At 43.8% G+C, this 25,634-nt stretch overlaps 1 protein-coding gene across 8 annotated transcripts in view; it reads right to left on the bottom strand.

Moving 5' to 3' along the window:
* The window catches only part of LOC144693363 (alpha-(1,6)-fucosyltransferase), a 726,743-nt gene that overhangs the window by 528,461 nt on the left and 172,648 nt on the right, over positions 1 to 25,634 (bottom strand). Inside the window, exon 1 of one of the 8 annotated variants that reach the window (XM_078563199.1) lies at positions 14,227 to 14,245. The exons of the other annotated variants lie outside the window; for them this stretch is intronic. The gene's annotated coding sequence lies outside the window, so the exon portion shown is untranslated. Of the gene's footprint in view, positions 1 to 14,226; positions 14,246 to 25,634 lie in introns of those variants that run through there. 8 annotated transcript variants of the gene reach the window in all.

The following is a 25,634-nucleotide window of genomic DNA, read 5'->3' as shown; positions in this document are numbered from 1 at the left end:
CGCAAGTTTATAACATTTATCACCTGCTGAATCAACTAAGTATTTTCATATATTTAATCTGACCTGCCCTGTTGACCAGGAAACTGAAGTCTACCCAGAGTCTCAAAATGGCCTATTTAAAAAAGGGGACGTGTTCGCCATCAAAGTTACGCACACCCGTCGTTTTCTAAGACCGCTTGAGAATACTGCACCGGTGTTTATACTGAAGTAAGAGGCGGGAGAGCTAATGAGGTTGAAAAAGTCAGCTCCAAGACACCTTCTGTTGAATCTCTCACAACAGCCGTCAAAGAGGCAACTCTGTCTTCATGGGAAAAGCTTCTGCAGATTTTTGGTTTACAAACCGCGATGCCTTAAACTGAATGGGAACAGCGATTTCTGTCATTTCCATGTGTTATCGGTCCAGTGAAAATGCTGCCCAGCTCTTTTGGCTCTTCTGCTTTTTCAAATGGAAAAAGGTTCGCCAAACAATTTTTCACCAAGTCGGTGACTTTTTTTTTTAAACACGCGGCTCAGAACGGAAGCAGTTTGACAAAATTTGAGCGATATTTTCTCTCCTCAATTTGGAGGATTTATCTTTGGTTTCTCAATTTAAAGAGCGTTGCAAGACCATGAATACCTGACTAGACCATCCACATCTTAAAATATTAGTGACTGACACATGAACAACTACTAACTCATTCCATTCCTCAATCAGAGGTTTCCATACATGTTCTGCTGTGATGGAAGCAATGGAGATTGTGATGTTCCATTTTCTCCAGGAGCCCAAGTATCCCACACCTCCTTCATGTGGTACCTTGTGGACAAAAGACTGTTTTCTCAAACTAATGCCTGTCCCTGTGCTATGTAACTTTCTGTGGAATTCTAGTGTTTGCTGCTGTTATCGAGAGGGAAGGATGATTGAGGTAACAAAACTGGAGCATTAACACTCATTGGTGGTTAAGTTGGAACACCCCCCCACCCCGTGCACAAAAGAATGTCTTAAACACAAACCAAAATGCTGGGAGGCACTCCAGCAATCAACCAGCACCAGTCCCTGCTAGCTGAGGTCATTGGCCCGGGGAGGGTGCCAGGCCAGGGAATGGGTTGGCCCTCGTGGCCCTGCCTCAGGGCAAGAGGTGAAGTCCTCAGCTGGCTGAGGGCGAAGCCTGAGGCCAGAGCATGGTGTGGAGGGGGAGGGGCCTGGCGCCCAGAGCGCAGCCTGGAGGAGGGGGCGGGGCCTGGAGCCCAGAGCGCAGCCTGGAGGGGGGCGGGGCCTGGAGCCCAGAGCGCAGCCTGGAGGAGGGGACGGGGCCTGGAGCCCAGAGGGCAGCCTGGAGGAGGGGGTAAGAGGCACACCAGGTACGGGTTCCAAGCTTGTGTAGATAGATCAGGGTCCTCGAGTGTGCTGAGGCTACATAGTGTCCGTCTGAGTCCACTTCAGTCCCCATTGTCTTTTGTACCAGCAAACATGACTTCAGGACTTCGCAAAGTGCTTTAGAGTCAATGACATACTTTTGAAGTGTTGTCACTATTGTGTGGGAAACACAGCAGCCAATTTGTGCACAGCAAGCTCCCACAAACAACAACGTGATATTGATCAGATAATTTTGTTTTTGTGTTGTTGGTTGAGGAGTAAAGATGATCCAAGGTTATCTGTAAGGAGAAGGCATTCTAAGGTCTAACAAGTGTGAAAAGGCTCCAGCCTCTGGGTATCAAGTTGCTGTCTACAGGAACCGAAACTAAGAAAACTCACTGTGAATATCACTGTCCAGGGTATTGTGTACTTTGCCTGGGTCTGTTGAAATGTATTTGTTTTTACTGTTGCCTTAACGAAGGTGTAACTGGGAGTCAGATTAATTAGGGGAGCTAGGAGTTATGGTAGTAGTAATTTGTAGATCTATGTATGTGCGTAAAATCTTTTCTTCTATTAATAAATGTTTAATTTAGTTTTGTAAAGAACTTTTAAGACTCGGTGGACTTATTACTACTGAATTCAAGCCACACATCTGGAAATAAAGTACAAATTGCAAAACAGTTGCAGCAGCTGTTTCAAGTTTCCTTCTGGGATTTGAGCAGCAGGACATTTACCATCCGCTGTGCCATAACAGCCCACAACATTATTGGATGAGCTGGAATGGTGTGTATCCAGAGCAATTCCTCATTAGCCAACACCAGCAATAACAGATTAACTGGTCAGTCACCTCACCGGTATTTGTGGGATCTTGCTTTGCGTAATATGTCTGCCATTTTAGTGGCATAGTAACAGTCACTGCATTCCTAAATACTTATGGCTGGTGAAACACCTTGAAATTTGATACAGCATGGCTCGGATTCAAGGGACCTTTCTTACCAGAAATGATCATTTAGTTAGTATTGATTTCCTCGGATTGGGGCAGACTGCACAACAAATTTGATCCATGAAAGGAAAAGGGACAAGCAACGGAAGAAGTAATTCTTGCATTGTCCCCGGAGCTCTGTTAGTCCCATCTGTCTTTTCCTTCTGATCGGGGAAGCAGAAAGAAGCTTTCCTGTGATCACCACCCCTTATTTGCAGTTAAACACAATTGAGAGAGCGGAAAACAAGTGTCGATCTTTGTGAACTGCTCAAAGCCTCAATTTGCACATTGCTGTTCCACAATAATGGATAAACCTTTCCAAAATGTTAGATGCTCAGAACTATGAATGACAATGCATGTCAACACAGCTCAATTAAACCAAGTTCACAAAAGGAAGTTATTGCTTCCAATGATACTTCCGATGTTACAAACGCTGTGTGGAGGTCTTGTGGTACAGTGGGAGGTGTCGCTACCTCTGGGCCAGACATTCCAGCTTCGAGTCCCACCCCAGGATTTGATGGCCACGAAAGGTGAGTTCGTAATGCGGCCAGCTCATCACCTTGCAAATCCTTCCAATATGCCTGATGGCAGGTGGCACGAGTGAGTGAATCTCCTGGTCAGCTTGATACAGAGTGGCACCCCTCAAACTCTCGGCTGGGATTTGCCGGTCCCACCATGGGGAGGGACCCGCCGCGGCAGATTTGGCGGCCCAGCCTAAAGCCCATCAAATTTCGGCGGGGCTGGACGATCTCAGCGGGGGGTGGGTCCGGAAAATCCCGCCCTTAGCCTCTGGTGACAGGCTAGCAACCCACTCCTGGAATGAAACCAGCCATGGAAACAGACCATAAGCGTGTTCTTTGTCTGCCTCATGTGCCACTATGCACGAGAAAGGTCTAAATTCAAGATGTTGCATGTTAAAAAAAAATGTGGCAAAGTCCTTTGGCTGTTAAAGTCACAGGCTGTCTGGGCAATAATGTATTTCCAAACTCCTAATATTCTAAACGCTACAATTCAATGTTTTCAAACAGAACCTTCTGGTAAGCTTTAACCTTCTGCAAATTGAACCGAGCTGATGTCAGTGAGCGTTTCCACCTCGGACTAACAAAGAAAGAAAAGGCAGGATGGCCAGCTCCTGCAATTCATGCTGGAAAGGAGACACCTGGCAAAAAGTTGGAAAAAAAAATACTGCTTTGTTTATCCTTCAAATTTCAATGGAAATTTTTACACAACCTGCAGAGGATGGCTCGTTGCAATGGGGTTAACTTTCCCAGGAGAGGCAAGGCATTTTGCTGCACAATGTGGAAAACAAAAGAATGTCTTAAATCAAAATGCTGGGAGGCACTCCAGCAATCAACCAGCACCAGTCCCTGCTAGCTGAGGTCATTGGCCCGGGGAGGGTGCCAGGCCAGGGAATGGGTTGGCCCTCGTGGCCCTGCCTCAGGGCAAGAGGTGAAGTTCTCAGCTGACTGAGGGCGAAGCCTGAGGCCAGAGCATGGTGTGGAGGGGGCGGGGCCTGGCACCCAGAGCGCAGCCTGGAGGGGGGCGGGGCCTGGAGCCCAGAGCGCAGCCTGGAGGGGGCGGGGCCTGCAGCCCAGGGCGCAGCCTGGAGGGGGGCGGGGCCTGGAGCCCAGAGCGCAGACTGGAGGGGGCGGGGCCTGGAGCCCAGAGCGCAGCCTGGAGGGGTGGGGCCTGGAGCCCAGAATAGAATGGGGGGGGAGCCCAGAGCACAGCCTGGAGGGGCAGGGCCTGGAGCCCAGAATAGAATAGGGGGGGAGCCCAGAGCACAGCCTGGAGGGGGCGGGGCCTGGAGCCCAGTGAGTCACAGCGTCGAGGAGCAAGGTCACAAATTGGGCAGAACAAAGCCTCTGAAAGTAGCCAACAAACTAGCAGGCAAACAGCTACTGAAGACCTAGGTGGACCACCTGGACAGCACTCCTGAGCTCGAGAGCCCACGAGAAGGGGAAGATCCCCTTCAAACCTGGGAGACAAGGTAAATCTGGGTCACGTGATCCCAGGAAATTAGCAACAGGAGTTCCACCAACTGAACTCTGCTACTCAGCCGGTTAGAGATCAGGAGTTAAGCTCTTGACATTATCCAAGTGGATCTGGAGCACTGACCGTGAATATCCATTGTAAATAAAACAAAAACAGAATTACCTGGAAAAACTCAGCAAGTCTGGCAGCATCGGCGGAGAAGAAATCAGTTAACGTTTCGAGCCTTCATGGCCCTTCGGCAGAACTGAAGCATAGTTTCAACAAGGGAGAAATATAAATTGGTTATAAATTTATATTTCTCCCTTGTTGAAACTATGCTGCAGTTCTGCCGAAGGGCCATGAAGGCTCGAAACGTTAACTGATTTCTTCTCCGCCGATGCTGCCAGACTTGCTGAGTTTTTCCAGGTAATTCTGTTTTTGTTTTGTTTTGGATTTCCAGCATCCGCAGTAGCTTTTAGCTTTTTGTTTTTATCCATTGTAAATAGTTTGTTTCTCAGAGTTCAGCTTTTCCGCTAATGTTATAAAGACCTGATGCCAGTGGAATAAAGAATCCCTGTTTTATAATCTCCGTACAGTCCATGTGTTTGAATTGCACATAACAAAGAGGACACAAATAACACAGTTGACATTTCAGGGATGAACCCTTCTTCAGAAGGTCCCCAGATCTTTGTTTTGTTTCAGGTTTTCAGCAACTGCAGTATTTTACTTTTAAGTTCAGTTTTTGTCCCCATCCCCACCCACCTATCTCCTGCCCCCCCCCACCCCCCACACCCACACAGCTTCTAGAACATGTGGTGCTGCTTTTTAATCGTGCATTAAGCTTCATTTTATCTTTCTGACCATTCCCCCTGGACAGCATGCCGAGATTGGCTGCTTCTGTCATGTCTGAAGTCTTCTCCTCCCGGCACTCCCATCCTGCCTCCCCACCAGTTCCCCTCCTCCAGAGAATCGTGATAATCTTGAAGGTTAGAAATAATTTAAAAGTGTTTGCCCACAGGGCTCTATCAACAGTATACCGCTGGATGAATTCTGATGGACAGTTTGAAAGTAATCAAATCTCCAGTGTCAATCAATTCAGAGACACTCAACTAACACTTTGTCTTACCAAGAAAAGAGACATGTCAAAGCTTTTCGTCTTGCACTCATCAGGATACCAATATAAAGGGCAAAACAACAATTTATACTGCATTAGAAGAGAGTGCCGATTGGTTGGCAAGTGGATTCTGACTGGTAGAAGCATTGTCAAGGAGGATGCATCACTGTTGGTGACTGACAGTTAACTGCCAAGCATTGTTTGAAATTTAAACTGGACAGCTTGACCCTAATTGGTCAACGCATTATAGTGAGGATAATCCTGAGTCAGCAAATGGTTGTCACTTATTTTGTTTAGCTGAAACAGGGGCAATGTGTGTCAATGTTCTTTCTGTCTGTCAACACTTTGTCCTTACTCAAAACAAATTGTCACCTTCTTTTCCCTTCCTAGTCATGGATATTAGCCTAGATATGTCCTGCCTTGTGGTGCAAAAGGATATATTTTATTTCAAGATGATTAATAAACATCAGACAACACCACGATGTCCAATTGGTGATAACTGGCTGTTATCAGTAAGAAGCAAGAAAGCAAGGGGACAATGCTCCCCTTCCATGTGAGGATATGAATTAGGTGAAGACAAATCAAAAAGTTGTTGTTTACCCAATGCAGCTCATTCTATGTTCCCACATACATTTTATGGGAATGGTTATGTTACTGCTGTAGTAATCCAGAGATTTGCACTAATAATCCATAGAAAACAAATTCATGTTACACCATGTGTTATAAATGCAAGACTTTGTAAGGTGGTTATGTTTAACCTGCCTCTTTTAAGTTAAGGTGAAACAGAATGCCCTGAAATGGGAGATGATGTTTCTTTATTCTTTCATGGGATGTGGGCATCACTGGCAAGGCCAGCAATTGTTACCCATCCCTAATTGCCCTTGAACTGACCTTGTTAGGCCATTTCACATGGGAGTTGAGAGTTAACCACATTACTGTGGGTCTGGAGTCACATGTAGGTCAGACCAGGCAACGATGGCAGGTTTCCTTCCCTCACAGACATTAGTGAACTAGATGGGTTTTTACAACAATCAATGATAGTTTCATGGTCACCTAGCTTTGTATTCCAGATTTATTAGCTGAGTTCAAATTCCACCAGCTGCCATGGTGGGATTTGAACCCATTTCCCCAGAGCATTACCCTGGGTCTCTGGATTACTAGTCCAATGGCATTACCATTATATCACCATCTCCCCATTGATACCTTTTCTATAGTTTAGTGCTGTAGTGTGATGTAATGAACTCTGCCTGGTGACAGGCTCGTGTGAACGAGTTGCCAAGGGGACATGGGGCCCAGGTCAAAACCTGTTCAAAGCCAGTTTTGAGCTTTAACACCTGAGCACGAAGGAAAAGGCAGCTGGTCTACTGTTTCCCAGACTCAGAGGCAGTCAGACTGAAAGCAGGTGCTGCCACACCAGGCAGGGGAAAAGGACTACTTTTGGGTTAATCATCTAGCGGAGGGCTGGTGAGAGCGGAACATCTGTTTAAAGAGAATGAAAATTGTTGTGGACAGTTGAAGATCAAAGAATCACCAGTGGGTGCCTTGCTATTGGAATTACATTCAAGTATTCTCAGAAGCTTGGAAGATTGAGTGAAGGGGACTGTGCTTAAAAGGACACTGGAAGATTCACCTGGGCAGGGCAGGGAGAAGAAATCCTGCTGAATCACTGGGACTTTAAATATAAAACTACGTATCTGCTGAGTGTGCTGTAGTGTATAAACATAGCGTAAGAAGTTACTGGGGATATCTTTTCTGTAGTTTAGTGTTGTAGTTGCCTATGTTTGGTCGTTGTTGGTTTTCATTTCTTTGTTACAGTAAAAGTCTTAAAACTTGAAATCTTGTGGTGCAATTCCTTTGCTTTGGTCACTGGGAAATTTAAATTTCACTTTAAAAAGTTATTGCTCTCTACAGGGGTTGTAGCACATGGCACTTTCAAAATTTGCACTTAATTTTAACCAGTTTTTTTATTATCAGCTGATGCAACTGTGAAGCTCTTGGATTGTTGTTTAAACCCAACTGGTTCATAAATGTCCTTTAGGGAAGTAAACCTGCTGTCTTTACCCAGTCTGACATATATGTGATTCCAGTCAAACAACAACATGTTCAACCCTTTAATGAGTTCTGAAATGGCCCAATAAGCCACTCAGTTGTATCAATACATTCTGTCTTCACTGCAGTGGCTCAAGAAGGCAGTGCACCACTTTCTCATGCCAAATAGGGACAGGCCACTAAATGCTGGCCGTACCCATATTCGAAGAATGAATAATAAAAAAACACAAGTTTACAATTCGGATGGATGGTTAAGGAAACATCACTTCGATCCCCAGTGGAATCCTGTGTACTCCACAAACTGTAACCCCAAAACCAATTCACCGCACATTACGTTGTGGGTTTTTTTTAAAAAAGCATGGGTGGCAAACTTCAGAAAGGGAAAAAACAACTCTTGGCTGCCTTTTGTTGAGGATGCGTGCTGTGGAGCATCTGATTAACAAGACAGAGCTGAGGAAATGCAGAGCGTGGCACAGTGAGACAAAGGAGACGCAAGGTACAATCAAAAATCCAAGAACATGTGAAATCATTTCATGGTTTCCATTCATGCATATCCATCTTGTCGAAACGCACAAAAAAATAACCAGATCACCACGAGCTTCGAGAAACGAAAACGTATGGGACACAGGATCTACACTTCAGATGGGAACAGAGAAAACAATAAGTTCTTGTGTCAGTTATTTAAAAAGACAATATGTTATGGTTCAGTCTTGCGTTCTAACTCATGAACGTGTCAAGTTCAGGTCAGTTTCACAACATAAGCAGTCACTTTCTAAGTTAACTGTGTTGTTTCTAAGTCAACCTACGGCACAGAGCAATGCAAGTTGATCAAAGTAAAAAAAGTTTGAAATAATCACACACCATCACGTTTGGTCCGCTTATTACAGAATCTTTTCCTCCTTTTTAACTGTCAGCTGTGGCTTAGTGGTGGCACATCCTGCAGCGAGTCAGGAGCGAGTGGGTTCAAGTCTCACTTGGGAGACTTGAACACGTGATCGAGGATGGCATTCCAGTGCAGCACTGGGGGAGTGCTGCACTGCCGGAGGTGTTGTTTTTTGGCTGACATACTAACCTGAGGCAAGTTCTGCATTATTTTTAGCAGAGCAAAGGAGCTCTTCCTGCATCCAGGTCAATGTTTATTCCTCAATTAACAGCACTAAAACAGGTTATCTGGCCATTTATTTCATTGCTGCTTAAGGGAGCTTGCTCTGTGCAAATTGGCTGCCATGTTTTCTATGTTACAACAGTGATTACACTTCTGAAGCACTTAATTGATTGTAAAACACTTTGGGACATCCTGTGTTCATGTGTTGTGAAAGGATTTGCATTTTATTTTTTCGCTCCCCAACAAGTACTAACTTCCCTTATTGGAACTTCAATAGCAGCAGACCGTTTGGACATTTGCCTCGTTCGCCTGCTCACATTGTGTGAAGTATGTATGACTCATGGCCTGCCCAGTTGTTCATCTGAATTGTACACCATGTAACTCCAATTCTCTTCTTAAAAGGGTCTGGCCCTGGACCAGGTGGGTGCTCTGGCCACGTCATCCATGGTCCTTCTCAAAACGAAAGCAGCAAGGACACCAATATAAAAGCCACATCCGGACTTCATAAGTAGGCTGCAAAGTCAAAATTTACTCCACTGAGTCAATGAATCTCTACAGGTGTTCATATTTTGCTTTGGAACTGCCATACGGAGAGTAATTTGTTTCTTTGTTTCGGAAGCCTTAAAAAAAGCCCCAAAATACGCAATTGAAAGATAATGAAAGCCATCACTGTGATCATTGTAGTGGAACTACAGTGCAGCAACATTGAAAGCCATTTACATTTTTCATTATATTCGATACTTCATACACTTTTCTTTGTTTTTCTTCCTCGTGCTGCATCGCTTTGACACGAGCATGCTGACTCACTAACGCTAGCTGTACACAGATATGAGAGGCTTTGCTCTGTCACTTGCACATTATCCATCTATCTTTCTCTTTATCTTTTACAGTCCCTTCTCTGCAGTTTTAATCGGTCTGACTGTCACCACATGCATTGTATGTTTCTCTCGTAGGCACATACTATTGTATATGTCTCTGTGCGTTAACTTTAGTAAATTCCCATTTTCTCTCTCAACCTCGACACATCTGTACGTGTCCCACTCAAAGATCAGCACATCTGTGTGTATCTCATGTAATTTCTTGTGTTTGTCACTCATGGCCTTTCAAGTAAATCCCTGAGATAATTGTGCCCGAATGTATTTGTCTATTCGACTAAAATAGCAAGTTTCGAGCACAATGGTTAAGCATTAATACACCATTATCTCACACTGTAATTTCTGAAACAACTAGAATATCTGGGGCTTAGTTAGAATATTTCACCATGGACGGATAACAGAGCAACATTCACTGAGCTCACAAACGTAAAAACCATTACTTGGCCAAAGGAATGCTACATGGTACATCAACTGAGGAAGAGTGGGGCGAGAAGAGTGGGAACACACAGGCTCCCAGTCAAGCAACATCTTGGTTTTATAATTATCATCCTGGTTTTCAAATCCCTCAATAGCCTCGCTCCCCCCCACCACCACCCCCATCTCGGTAATATCCTCCAACCCCACAACCCTCCAAGATATCTGTGCTTCTTTATCTGGCCTCTTGTGCATTCCAGATCATAATTGCTCCACCATTGGTGGCTGTGCCTTCAGTTCCCTCAGCCCCAAGCTCCGGAATTCCCTCCCTGCACCTCTCCACTGCTCTGCTTTGTCTTCCTCCTTTAAGACGTGTTTTAAAGCCTACCTGTTTGAATAAGCTGTTGGTCATCTGACCTAATATCTCCTTATGTGGCTCGGTGTCCTAGTTTGATTTACATTGCTCTGGTGAAGCGCCTTGCAATGTTTCATTAAAAGGTGCTAAATAAATATAAGTTGTTGTTGAAATGGGCAAAAAAAACCCAAGTCAGTATCTTGTGAGGGTTTGCAGTTGTGGACTATTGTATCTCTGTTGTGCATTGTGGTGCCGACCTGGTAATTGATCAACAGTTACTTTGAAATTAAGAAAGAATTGCTTGAAAATTCATAATTCATTCCCATCACTAATTTACAAAAAGTATCAGATACTTTATCATCTGATCATTCATTAAGATCAACGATGAAGGATCCTGTTTATGCTTTCTCCTGGATGATTGATGGAATCTGTAGTCACAATTGATTGGGTTTTAATTAATTTGGTGACTGGATCATTAGCAGGAATGGGTTAATTGTTCCATGGTTGAATTTTTTTTATTATTCGTCCATGAGATGTGGCATCACTGGCTAGGCCAGCATTTATTGCCCATTCCTTCTCAAGGGCAATTAGGGATGGGCAATAAATGCTGGCCTAGCCAGTGGCGCCCACATCCCATGAATGAATGAAAAAAAATTTCACCATGGAACAATTAACCCCTTGTTGTAAGGGTAGTACTAATGATCTATTCCCAAACTTGCCAAGCTACAACATTGTACAAGGATTCTCGATGCATCCCAAATGATTCCGGTTTAAAAGTAAAACGCAAATCTTTCCACAACACATGAACACAGGATGTCCCAAAGTGTTTTACAATCAATTAAGTACCAAGAGGTACCAGGCTAAAGCAAAAATAAATAAATGCGACTAAAACCACCATGAGCAGAACAATCTTATATAGCATCCTTTACAACCTGAAGGCCAAAGCACCTTTCACCCAGTGAAGTACTTTTTGAAATGCAATCACTGTTGTGATAGAGGAAATTGGGCAGGAATTTGTGCACAACAAGCTCCCACAAACAGCAATGTGATAATGACCAGATAACCTGTTTTAAGTGCTACTGATTGAGGGACAAATATTGGCCAGGATACCTGGGATAATACCCCTGCTTCTCTTCAAAAAAAGTGCCATTGGATCTTTTACTTCCACCTGAAAGAGTGGATGGGTTTCAGTTTAGCATTTGATCAAAAGGCAGCACTTCTGACAGTACAACTCCAACAGTACAACTCCAACAGTACTCCACTAGAGTCTTAGATGGCCCTTAGATTCTTGTGCTCAAGTCTCTGGAGTGGGACTTGAACCCACAATCTTCTGACGCAGAAGCGAGAATGCTACCATCTGACCATGGAGGATTCAGCTCCCTTCTTCCGCAGACCCTACACCTCCTCCTCCTCAGGCTGTTTGACATTGTGTTGACATCCCAGGCCACCATGTGGAGCACTCAATGCAACAGTTCAAATTTATCCCAATGTCCTTTCATTTGCAATGAACTTGGTCCATCCGAATCTTTGCTTTGAAGCTAGACTTAGACATTCACACGTTACCGAGTCTGTTTGAGCTTTGGCACAGGCAGAAGCCCCGATTTTAACTTGGAGGCAAGTGTGGAGCTGGCATGCTGAGCAACAATCTCACTCCCTCACACCAGTGCAAGATCAAGGATATTTTAATCCCCAGGTCTTGTTGCAATATCCCTAGACTGATGGCTGCCTGAACTCAGCAGGACTGAGGGAGTGGGACATCATGTAGCAACAAGGAACCCAGCAAAACAGTTCCCAGTATCAAGAAGGGGTGAGTTGGGGGTTGAGGGGAAGGTGAGGGAGGGTGGCTCCAACAGGGATTGTTATTTGGGCGGGGGGGGGGGGGGTGGGCAGAGACCTGAGCATGGGGCGGGGCCAGCTATTTCCTTGAAACAATAGAGACAAAATGCAGAATTGTTTCTGCAGCCTGGTTGAGGTTATCTAACGCAGCAAGTTTAGTGATTAAACCTTGGACTTCACCAGGCTCATTTCACTTGTGAGGGTTCTTAAGGCACAGACCTTCGAATCACAATTATGGGTTCCTTTCAGCATTAAATCACACTTGCATAAGCATTCCATTTACTTTGATAGCTGGGAGGGGGAGAGCTGCACTCACATAATCAGTGCCTTGTTATGCATACACGGGCATCCCACTTTTATAAGCTAGTCCTGCCAGTTTATCAACCTTCTAGTCTCTATGATATTTCTCTGGGTGTCCGTTTTACCTGCCCACTCTCCTTGGCTCTCACGTCATTCACCGTGTACTATCAATCCTTTCAATTTTCCCCCTGGCTCTCTCTTATTTTCACGTAAGCCATTCTCGCTCAGTAAAACGACGAGGACATGACTACCTTTTTTTTAAGAAAGGCGGCTTGAATTCAGATTTGATGCATTGACATCCTTTGCTGTTTGGAGAGGGGGGAGGAGGAGAACGCATTCCCGTACAATGACTCTGACACTGGTGGTGCAGTGGTACTTTCGATGTGGCAGAAAGACACCTACAAATGACTTGAGTGTGGAAAAGAGAAGAAAGGAAGAGAAAGAATAAAGGGGTCTCTCTCTCTCACACACACACACACACACACACACACAGACAGACGCGCACGCGCACACACACGCACACAGAATGAGACTCCCATTGTAGGACGAATCAAGGCAAAACCCAGAGGCCCAAGGTTGAAGGAGAGCAGACATTGCCACCCTAGCATCACAATTTGCTGCATTATTTTAAATTCCTGCAACATCAGCAGTAAGTTTCCAGTTCAACTGCTCTCGAGCTCATTTCACTGATGATGTTCATTATCAACTGGTTCTACAGCTCAAAAGAAACAATCAATTTCTCTAACAAATTGTATTGCATCAGCAATGGTGACTGATTTGTAATTAGCATACAGAGTGAAGGCATTCAAAATTAAGTTCGCTTACAATGAAGCAGCCACCATCAACTGTATAATAACGCACTGCTGAAAAGGTGTACTCATTCCAGAGAGATCTTACTTAATAGCAAGAAACTTATCTATGGAGCCAAGATACGTTGCATGTACCTGGTGCATGATTACAACTCTGGCGTGTTTGTTTTCACCAATGCTCTACTTTCTGCCAGGAATCAAGATCACTACACAAACGTACATTTTATTATAACATGGAATCGACTTGCTATGCAGAATGATGCAAGCGCCACTTTTCCAGAGTGCTGACTTTCAGAAATTAAGTTGCAGTTCCACACTGCTTAAGGCTTCTGTTATTCCCCAGCCTGCACTCCAGAAGCACACAGCTTCTAATGCCTCTGACTGGCATCAGAGCCATCGCGAAGAGCTAGTATGACATGTGCCAGCTGATCTGGAGGGCCACATTGCAGGTAGGATGGGGCGGGGGTGGGTCGAAAAGCGAGCGGTTACGCTCAGTGTAGGCACCATGGAAACTCTACCGGGGGCAAATTAGTTAGTAAAGAAGCGCACAGGTTCCTTCAGACTATTGACATTACCGTTGTGTCAAGCTTGCTTTAACTGTCAGTCTCTAATGTTCCTTACAACAGAAGTCTGGTATTTATGGATTTCTGCTGTTCTGCTGCAGTTGAAGCCAAATGCCACTGTTTGCAATTAGAGGTCATTGTAAAGTGAGGCTGTCGGATGAGAAAAGTGGTCTCAGTGGGGGTTTTCAGCTGCTAAAAGGGAATAACGTGACAGCAGAGGACAAATCCGAAAGGATTGATTTCTGGAGAAAAGAGTCTTAAAGCCCTGCTGGGATAAGAGGCTCCATGTTTAGCAGATACATCAGGAGAGGGGATTTCCTTTGTGCCCTGCATGCAGCATAATCACAAAACACATTCTGATTAACATATTTACAAATTCACTGCATATATCGCAGACACGAAATCTCCCCCTGTGGACAGATCACGTGGTTGGACTGAAGCAGCATTGATTAAACAGATTGGTGTTGACCTCAAAGACACTGGTTCATAAATCCTCACAAATTATTACTTTGCCAACCTGTATTTTCATCTTTCTTTGTCTTGAACGTTACAAAAGGGGAATCATCCACTTTGACCAATTTGGATGGGGTAACATAACAGGCTCTCCGAATTTCTCACTGTCTTTTACCATAATTTGCTTGCCTATACCCCGTCTTTCTTATTTCATGTAGTTTTTCTTCATTATTTCCAGTTTATTTATTAGCATTTAGTTTTATGTTTTTGTTCTATTTGTGCTCTATTCCCATGACTTGTCTGAATATGTACCTCATACTCCCTGTAGTTTCTGTCACATCAATAAGACATGAAAAGAAATCAAAACTGTGTGCACTAAAACTTCATTTTTTTTGTTTTTTAAAACAGATTTCTGCTGAACCAAAATATGGCTACAACAGGTCACATGACTCAAGATTGGCCATCTATTCTGGAAGCTTCTAACACATTTTACAATAACAAAAGAGTTCTCTCATCCTTGTGGAATCTCACACCCTAGTGTAAGGTCACATTATATACACGAAACTAGAGGGCTAACAGATGAACTGGCTACCTAGTCAGGGAAATAGCAAAGACAAAGACATCAAAACTCAATATACCTGAAGAGATGTTAACAGCCACCATTTCACACCTAAGGGAAATAATGGATTTTGGCCTGAAACATGGAAAATGCTTGTGAAGCTGCAATTAACTCATTAATGGGCCACATCACATGAGCCCATGCTTCTAGCCTCTTGGACAGTTTTAATGTTACATTTCTAGCTTCCCATATCAGTCTGCTGATTTAAAAGCAACTGGAAAGAACTCCAGCAGGTCTCCCAGCTGACCAAGCAGCCGGCCACCATCCCTCAACTCCTTGAAGTCTGTTTTATTTTAAACGCATCCAACCATCACCAGCTAAGCAGGCTATGTATGGAAACACTCATTGTGCTCCAATCTCATTCGCTCTCAAGGACTTTCCTGCTGCTGTCTCCAACCAGGAACTCATCTGAACTCTGCCACAAAGCGAACTTTGACTTTCTGGACTCTGGAAACCATATGAGCTAATATTCATTTCTGTGGCTCTTTTACTGTTGTTATCCAGTTGTAAAAACTCCCCCTTTCCTATACGTACGTAAGTGCGTGTGTGTGCACACGCATGGACATGTGCACGGTTACGAACATGCCCACCACACCTGCCCACCAGGTTTGAGTGCGTAATAAACTAACCCTCTGAATTAATCATAAAGAAAGTTTGCTGCGTGTTACTTATAAAATTAGACCACGCAAACTGAGGGTTTGGAGAAACACACCATAGCCTCCTTTAAAAAAATATTCAAAAACATCTCTGCTTACAGATAGAAGGTAAGAGGATAAATACGTTCAATTTGCCTCTCTCTCCTGTCCGTGACATTTCCCTTTTGATTTGTTCTACTTTTTCCCTTCAGGTTTTCCCAAATTCCTTCTCCCTCTCCACTGTGATTGCCTTTCTTTGCCAACCTTCTTTATCACCTTCCACCTGGATCCAATACAATGCTGGCTCTAGAATTTTTCTCTTCAAACCTTCCTTTCACTATTGTTCACACAGCTCAGTTACCGAATGAGAGCTGTGGTAAACCCTTTCCCTACTTTCTTGGCTTTGAAAGATGCATGATACCCTTAATACTTTCAGTGGCATTTTGCCATCTCCTAAGACATAGATACAACAACTGAGGAATCCATTAACTGAAGTCACAGAAGCCATTTTCAGTTGGCAGCGAGTGGAAATAATTATCAATGGAAACTTTAATCTGGGCTTCGGACTGAATTTTCAGATCCAAACCTACCTGGGACAAAAGGTCTAAAGTTTCAGCGCTGATAGCAACTGGTGTTAACCTCCCATCAATCCTTAGATTGCTATTGCTAGTAAGCTATTTAGTGGGTCACATTGTACATGTTGAGTGACAGAATTATCACATGGAGCATTAACACTGGTATAGGCCAGTTGGGCCATATGGTCTGTTTCTGTGCTGCAAACCCTATTGAACATGTTAAAATTGGGGACGAAGGGAGGTAAGAGAGAACAGGTGTAGATAGTAATCTGAGGCGGACATTCCTTGTGAATATGATTTCAACTAATGCATGAACATTCTATTGCAAGTATATTTTTTATATGATTGCAGAGCTCTTGGGGAAAGATGAAGTTATATGAACTTTGCATTTGCATTTTTTGCTATTTGGTGATTGATTGTTTGATGGGTTGAACAATCAGTAGGAAGCTTTGAGTAGCAGCAGCAACCCATGTTTGACCTCTGCAGTATGTCAGGAAAAATGCTAAAAAGCCAGACAAATTTTCTGTCTTGTACTCGCCAGGACAAATGCAAGAATACAAAATTTCAAACAATCATATTTTATATTATAGGAGAAAAAGGGGCTGATTGGTTGGCAAGTCGACTCTGATTGGCCAAGGCATTGCCATGGAGAAAGCTCCCCAAGTTCCCAGGTAATTCAAAAAAGGTGCAAGACTTGAAAATATTCCTTTTGTTTGCAGAGAATGGGCCCCGATGTATGAATGGATGTCGCTCCCATGAAGCATAAATGAATCACGTTATGACCTCGACAGTAAATAATGACTGAAATGGCGATGGAGCCGATCAACTTTTGGTTGCATACTATGACTACAGTTAAGGCATGATATATTAAATCGAATTGGCCGTTGTTGAATTTGTTGGCTTGATTTTGTGGGAACACGAGTTAAGTCACCTTTCCAAGCAAGCACTTAAGTTAAGCAAGCACTTCGAGAATGTATGGAATGCCCTGTGTCCTGCATTCTTAGGACAAGATACAGGCAATAAAATGACCAAAAGCTTGTAATTATAAGAAATCAGGTATGGGAGCGGTTCTTATTGCAAACATTCCAATGGTACAAATACCTATGATTATCAAAACGCTGGCAGAATGAACATCTTTAAAGGGATCTTGCAACTTCTTCAGATTCCAGGGTCATCGTTACAGTCAGGGAAGCGAGGAACCTTGAAACAGTATGAAGAATGCACCTGGGTGATAACATGTACTTGATACTTAAAGATGTGGAATGCTAGGCCTCTTTGATAGTCAAAAAGGGCATTTTTGAAACATTTTACTGGGACTCTGCCCAAGAGGGCATCACTCTTGACCACTCTCAGAATTGACCAATTCCTGATCACCACAGGTTCTGGACACATGTACAGAGAGGTATAAGGAAGACATACCTTCCTTTGCTCTTTGCTGTACAGCTGAACTGCAGGCCAATATCTCAGAGGTTGCTTCTTTTCCCCTGGGTATCTGACCAGCACTCCAGGTGTGCAGGGAGACTAGTGGGGACCAGCTGGGCTGGGTAAGAGAAAAGCTGATGGGGAGAGTTTTCTCCGTCGGGTGGGCCGATTGGGAGCAGGTGCGGGGCCAATCGCCACCCACAATCGGCTATGCGCCACCATTTTACATGCGCGGGGCAATTAAGGCCCACTCAGCGTGACGCACACCCGGTAACACTCAGCACTACCTATACGGGCTGGGGGGGGGTGGGGAGGGAGAGTCGGGGCTTGTGCGCGAAAGAGTGCAGAAATCTCCCTGAGGTACAGAGTTGCCTCAGGGAGATTAAGTTCATATTGGGAATTTTTAATAAAGAAAGTTAAAAATCATTTACACATGTCCCCTCAGGTGACAGTGTCACATGAGCTGGGACATGTTTATGAAATGAGCAAAAATGTATTTATTAATTTAATAAAACCTTCATGAAACTCTTCCCACCTGTGGATGAGGTTTCATGGAAAACGCGAAGGCCTCTTGGGCTCTTCGCTTGCCCCCCGCCAGCCTTAAGGTTGGATGGGCAGCGTTAAGAATTAGTTTAATTGGTTTATTAATGGCCTTCACAGGCCTCTGACAGTTCGGCGGGCGTGTAGCCGCCTGCAGCAGCCGCCTGCAGCAACCGCCTGCAGCGCCCGCCTGCCGAACGGAAGATCTGAATGACGCGCGGTGATGTCGGGACGCACGCCCGATGTCACCGCGTGTCATTTTACGCGTCGGCGTGCCAGGGGCTGATGTGAAAATTCTCCCCTTATGAGTATCATTCAGGAAGGACGTAACCCTTTGGCCTCCTGGTTGAGTTAAAGCCAGTTTTCTGTAGCTGAGACAAAGACAGAATGGCTGGGTGAAAGAGACAAGTTTGTCCGTGGGTTAAAGTGAAGATTGAAGGGCGAGGTTCAGGACTGAGTGGAAGATTCAGCTTTGTGGATATCATCCAGACAAAATGGGTGTGTAAACCTTTGATCTCATGGTTTAAAGTAAGGCAGTTCAGTGGTCTTGTAAATTGGGAGGGTTCAGCTTTTGAGGGTTATTTGTGAAGTGAGGACACAACTGGATCAAAAAGGGCTCAGTTTGAGTTTTATTTTTCATTGATAGATCCTGCATTGTGTCATTTCCCTGTTGATCAGCTTTCAGTGTGCTGTTCATTTCCTTGCGGTTTTGAAGCATAGCTCATAGTTAGTTCAAGAACTTTATAATCCTATACCTATGCCAGTGTCATTATTTATCCTATGTGAGTAGGAATCCTCATAACTGTCCTTCGACAGCACCTTCTGAACCTGCGACCTCTACCACCTAGAAGCACAAGGGAAGCAGATGCATTTGAACACCACCACCTCACCTGCAAGTTCCCCTCCAAGTCACACACCATCCCTACTTTGGAACTATATCACCGTTTCTTCACTGTTGCTGGGTCAAAATTCTGGAACTCCCTCCCATTCAGCACTGCGGGTGTACCCACACCACATGGACCGCAGCGGTTTGAGAATGAAGCTCACCACCACCTTTCTCAAGGGCAATTAGGGATGGGAAATAAAAATGCATCCCGTGAATGAATAAAAAAGGTAAAGGAACGATGGTTCTAAAGAAATGCTTGGTACAGGAATCCTTTACAAGCTGGTGTGGTGAATTTTAGTAAAAAAAAAATAGGGTCTCATTACAAGGTTCTGCAGTTATACAGTAGTTTCTGAGACATGGCAAGCACAAACTGCAAACTGCACTGCCTTAATTGCTCGACCAAGCTATCCACATTGCTCACCACAAAAAAACCCCCATATGGGATTTGAACGGCTGAAGTCGTGTCTGCTGTACATTTCTCTTTTAAGTTTCAAGGTTTTCAAAGCAACCCTACGAGCATCTTTATTGGATTTTGTGGACACTTCGATATACAAAGAACTCCTCAAGTGCTGACTGTGCAGAAAAACATAACCAAGCCACTGGTGCAAACCTCACTATAAACTTATTTTGCCCTGCAGGTATTTTGTTCAAGACAGTGCAGAACACAACCTGGGCTGGAGAAAACTGTGGGGTTTATTCGATGCTATTGGCGGTGTGTGAGCGCTCAGGCATAACTGAACAGAGATCATGGGAGGTCACTGTGAACTGCAGCAGATTATCTGCTTTCACACAGCAACATCCAGTAAATGATCCCCTCTTCAGATGATAGCAAAAGGCACTTGACTCGCAGCAGATGAGCCGCTCAACAACAGCAGTGAAAGACTCCTGTAGATCGAACACGAAGGGTAACTGGAGTTCGTGGAACCATTGACGTGGATCCCTGCTTTTGCAAATGGCACGAAATTTACATTGGAAATAAAGAAATAGTTTCCATTTACATAACACCATTCATGGCCTCAAAAACATCGATTTAAATCGCACCATTAATGTGACAAAACGTCCCCTGCTTCACAGGAGCATTATCAAATATTTGCCCACAAGCCACTTCAGCACGTGTCAGGTCAGGTGATCAAACGCTTTGTCAAATCGGCAGGTTTTGCGAAGCATCTTAAAGGAGGAATGTGAGGTACAGAAGCAGGAAGGTTTGGACAGGGAATTCCAGAGCTTTTTTTTTATTCATTCATGGGATGTGTGCGTCACTGACTAGGCCAGTATTTATTGCCCATCCCTAATTGCCCTTGAGAAGGTGGTGGTGAGCTGAATTCTTGAACCGCTGCAGTCATGTGGTGTAGGCGCACCCACAGTGCTGTTTGGGAGGATGTTCAGGATTTTGACCCAGTGACAGTGAAGGAAGGGGATATATTTCCAAGTCAGGATGGTGAGTGGCTTGGAGAGGAACTTGCAGGGTGTGGTGTTCCCATGTATCTGTTGCTCTTGTCCTTCTAGATGGTAGTGGTCATGGGTTTGGAAGGTGCTATCCAAGGAGGCTTGGTGAGTTCCTGCAGTACATCTTGCAGATGGTACACTCTGCTGCCACTCTGCGTGGGTGGAGAGAGTGAATATTGGTGGATGTGGTGACAATGAAGCAAGCTGCTTTGTCCTGGATGGTGCCAAGCTTCTTGAGTGTTGTTGGAGCTGCACTGATTCAGGCAAGTGGAGACCATTACATCACACTCCTGACTAAGGGCCTTGGTCGATGGTAGAGCAATTGAAATCGGACATGTTCAAGAGATCCGGGTTGGAGGGGTGCAGAGAACTAGTTGCTCTTGAGTTTTGGGGCTGGAGGTGGTTGCACAGTTAGGGAAGGGCTAGACCATGATGGGATTTGAAAACAAGGATGAGAATTTTAAATTGGAAGTGTTAGGCCGACGTAAGTCAGCGAACGCAGGGGTGAAATGTGACTGTGACATGGTGAGAGTTAAGACATGGGCAGCAGGATGATCTCAAGTTTATGGAGCGTAGAACCCGAGAGGCCAACCAGAGGTGTGGTGGTGTAGCCAAGCTGAGAGTTAACAAAGTCATGGAAGAGGGATTCAGCAGCAGATGAGTTGAGCCAAGTGCAGTCACACCAAGGCAGGTAGAGTCTAGTTCAGCCTCAAACAGTAACCAGGGAGAGGGATGGAGTCAGTGGCTAGAGAACAAGAGTTTGTGGTGGGGACCAAAGACAAAGACAATGGCATCAGTCTTTATTTAGTTGGAGGAAATTTCTGCTCATATCTTACCAGCTGTTGGACAAGCAGTCTGACAATTTAGACGCCATGGACTTTACACGCAAGATGCTGATACCTCTTAGCCTAATAAATCTGTCCATGAAGTATTAACATTTTTATTTATTAGTCAATTGGAAAACTTAACAACACAACTGCAGCTTTGCCCTTATGTGGTAATGAGCACAGATGCTAAACTGTTCTTTTCAAGCCTCATCAAAGCACAGACATAAAAGTAATAGCTGTCATTTCAATAGTCAAGATTCCCAGAGGTGGTTTAAGCAAGATAGGCTTCTCTGACATCTGCCACAGCCTAACACAAAAATGGATCTTTAGTGAATACATTTGGTTTCATAAATCCTCAAAACATTAAAATTGTACATGGAAGATTGAAATTCAAATAAAGTTTTTATTTGCAAAAATGTTTGGCAGTCAAAGGCTAATGCCAATTTATAAAATCCATTTACAACATTTCAATGAAAATGTTCAGAACTGTTATTAGTTTGAATTAAAGTTGACATTCAATTTCTCAACCGAGCACTTGCATGAGCTTGATACGTATTTCCTGCTGAGATTACTTCACACCTGGATCGCAGCAGTTATCTGGCTTGCTCCAGGAATGACAGAGACAATAAACTACTGAATATCGCCCCACTCTTAATTAGGCAGGTTTAAAATTCCTTCTATGGACAGAACATAATAATGAGATGATTAATGCTGCTCCTCATCTTCATAGCCTCGTGTCCACGGTCACACTTGGGGTACAGAGATAGAATGTAGGCGGGGTTAATTCTGCCATCTATGTTACATCCCTTGCTTCCCTCCTGGAGGTGATGACTCATGTTCGTTATAGTTCTGTATGTGCAAGCAACCTTCCAATATCTTGGAACCATTTTGCCCGCGAATTAAAGCAGAGTGAATCACCACAGCCAAATCCAAATTTGTCTGTAGTCCAATCCCAGAACTTGCACATGATTTACAGAAGACATCGCCAAACAGGATAATTCTAACTCCCCCTTGAGTGAAACAGTGGGCCACTTAAGTCAATTTAAGTACCAGCATTGCCACCCATGGTGAAGTCAATGAACAAAGATAATATAATTCGACCTTCCTCATCTATGCTGTTCCGCATCAAGGCTCCATCTTCTGAGCTCTACAGAAGCCCAAGAGTCACTCGGGGCATAATAATGAGAGCTGCAAACAAGCTTCCGATTATACAAGTACATTGGTGGAAATTTGGCCCAGAAAACCCTGTCAACAGAAGTGGCAAAAACCAGGGAAATAGCCCAGTGACAATTACAACCTGCAAGGAAAGCTCATTTAAATATGTGGATTTTTTCCCCCTCAATTTCTCCCCAGAGTGACATAACGGAGAACTGGACAGCTTTTTACACCAGGATAAGAAATTGTCATTCCAAGTGAAAGCAACAAATTTCATCATCTCCATATCAACTAGTTTCAATTTCATCGAATCGTCTGCATTATTAGTTTAGGAAGAATTAGTGTAACAATGAGGTTCGAGAGTTTTATTGTTTGGCGCATGAGTGGGTGGATAAAAAGCAGGAGAAAGAGGCATTTCTGTCACTACATTATGTACAAATGGTGTACTGTCTCCCTCCCTCATTATCCTTTCGAAATGAACAAAGGTTTCCACTAAGTTTTTATAACACTGCTCTTTTAAAAACTGAGAGAACCAAAGAGTAATCAAGCACAAAAAAAAAGAACAATTCACCAATCTCGGTATCAAGCTTGCTCTGAGCTACTTGTACCTGTCAACAGCTGCAGCTTACTATGCTTTATCCTCGGTTAGGAACAATAACCACTTATCTTTGTGCTAAAGGATCACATTTAGAAACAAAACATAAAAAGTGCACTGTCTCAACCCAATGACTATTGGGACCTGTGAAGATAAGCAGGCATCCAACCAATATCAGAATAGCCTCTACATCTTGCCCACTCTATATGCCCATTTGGGAGATAGTGCCTGGAGTTCAATCAGATCATTACCAATGGATAAAAGAGGGGATTGGCAAAGAGGCAATTACATGGTTTGGTGGAAGGCCACAGGTTGCAATGGAAGGATAACCAACACGGGCCAAATAAGCTCGCTCACCTATTCCATATTCTTCCTCAGGACAAATTGGCTAGGACTCCATATCACATTGCAAATCCAGTCTACAGAGACAGGCTGGCAGAAATAAGAGCTGAGGTTCATTTGATGACCGTTAGTCCTTTGAGCTCACCATCAGCTTTGCAAGTCCGGCAAAAGTCTGGAAAAGCAGTCCGGCCAGAATCAAGAATGTAGCATTGCAGGCGTGAATGACGAGTATTTGATCCCAGTACGATTATCTGCTGCTTCACCAGGTTTTACACGTTTTGGAGAACAGTGAATGGCACATATTACATTGTCATGATTGCTCATGACAAACACACACTTGCTCCTAACCTGACTGTAGCTTTGAAGGTGACATATTTATGCTAGCCACAATGACCTGCATTTTTATCACTGAAAGTGTCTTGTCAAAGTTTCACCTTGAGAGAAGGCTGACATAGCACTATTTTTAGATTCCCATTAAAGTGCATGCACTCTTGGGAGTTTTCCGAACCCTCATTTTCCTTCAGGCTGACTGGTTGTCATTGGGTGGTTTGCAAACCCATTTTCTGAAGGTCTCAAACATCTTCATGAGAGAAATCCTCCTGAGGTTTGATGGGGCGGGGGTGGTGGTTTGAATCCCTTTCACTACAGAAAGGTGAAAGGCAGACTGAGCAAAACATTCTGCTGAAGAGCAAAACGTACAAATGAGCTGGCAGTGTTGTTCCTATGCTTTGACAGTATCTCTTCTATAGGATTCAACAGAATTGTTCAAATGATAAATAAACACAAGGTTAGGTAACTGTACAAAAGCAGAATTGGTTAAGGATGAATGGTATAAGTATTGGGCCAGAAATACATGTTTTGTTGTCAGTTGTGGCTCAGTTGGTAGCAATCTTACCTCTGAGTTGCAAAGTTCCAGGTTCAAGTCCCACTCCAGAACTGGAGTATAAAATTCAAGGCTGACACTCCAGTGCAGTAGTGAGGGTATGCTGCACTGTCAGAGATGCTGTCATTTTGATGAGATGTTAAACCAAGGCCCCATCTGCATGTATTTCTTTTAATTTAGTATTTACTGTATTTACTGCTCACCATGTGGTCTCCTCTACATTGGGGAGACTAAAAACAGATTGGATGACCGCTTTGCAGAACGCCTCCATTCAGTCCGCAAGCATGACGCCAAGCTTCTGGTAGTCTGTCATTTTAATTCTCCCCCTTGCTCTCACGCTGACATCTCTGTCCTTGGCCTGCTGCACTGTTCCAGTGAAGCTCAATGAAAGCATGAGGAACAGCACCTCAACTTTCAATTAGGCACTTCACAGCCTTCTGGACTAAATATTGAGTTCAACAATTTCAGACCGTAAACTCTGTCCCACTATTTTGTTTCCTTTTCTTTCATGTTTCATTTTTTTCTTATTTTTTGCTTTCAGACAGTAGCACACCTGCTCTAGGCATATCTTTTGTTTATTTGTTTCATCCATCACCATTCCCTTTGGCCCTGGAAGACTAGCTCTTCTGTCATTCAATCTTTCCTGACTTTTATCCTATCACAGACCTCCTTTTGCCCTTGTCCCACCCACCCCTTGCTCAAAATCTATTACATCTTTAACCTTTCCCAGTTCTGATGAACGGTCACAGACCTGAAACATTAACTATGTTTCTCTCTCCACAGATGCTGCCATACATAATCTGCTGAGTATTTCCAGCATTTTCTGTTTTTTAGTTCCCCATCTGCCTGCTCGTGTGGATGTAAAAGATCCCATGGCACTATTTCGAAGAAAAGCAGGGTCCTCAGTGTCCTCGCCAATATTTATCCTTCAATCAACATTACAAAAAAACAAATTATCTGGTCATTATTACGTTGCTGTTTGTGGGAGCTTGACTTGCACAAAATTGGCTGCCCCATTTCTGAATTTACAATACTTCAAAAGTACTTCATAGGCAGTAAAGTGCTTCGAAACATTCGGTGGTAGTGAAAAGTACTATATAAATGCAAGTTTTAAACCGATAAAGGGAAAAAACAACTGTTTCACTCCAAAATTCACATGTTGTTAAAATTACACAAGACCTCAGTTTTGGAGCATGTGACTTTTACAAATGTAGTTTTGTTAACATTGTAACTCCAGTGTTATCTACAGTGCAACCTCAGTGAAGCGAGGAACTTGAAGGAGGAAGAACAGCAACATGGGACTGCGCACTGGAGAGGAAATGGAGAGGTCCTCCAACAATGGCATGAATGGAGCGGCAGAGAAATCACCACTTTGCCTTCAAGTTAGGAGCAGGTCTGTGCCATTATATAACCCTGTAAATGACATTGCTGAGCTCATCAAATCCAAAGCTGGAAGAAAATACTTTGTTTGGTTTGACTGCAAAACTGTTGCAAGAGATCAACTTTCAACAATACCTCAGTCAGCAGAAACCAGACTTCATCCCTAC

Source organism: Cetorhinus maximus, chromosome 18 (genome assembly GCF_964194155.1).
Source record: "Cetorhinus maximus chromosome 18, sCetMax3.hap1.1, whole genome shotgun sequence".
NCBI classification, from domain to species: Eukaryota; Metazoa; Chordata; class Chondrichthyes; order Lamniformes; family Cetorhinidae; genus Cetorhinus; species Cetorhinus maximus.
The sequence above is the reverse complement of the archived record's forward strand: the minus strand, read 5'-3'. Positions and strand labels throughout refer to the sequence as shown.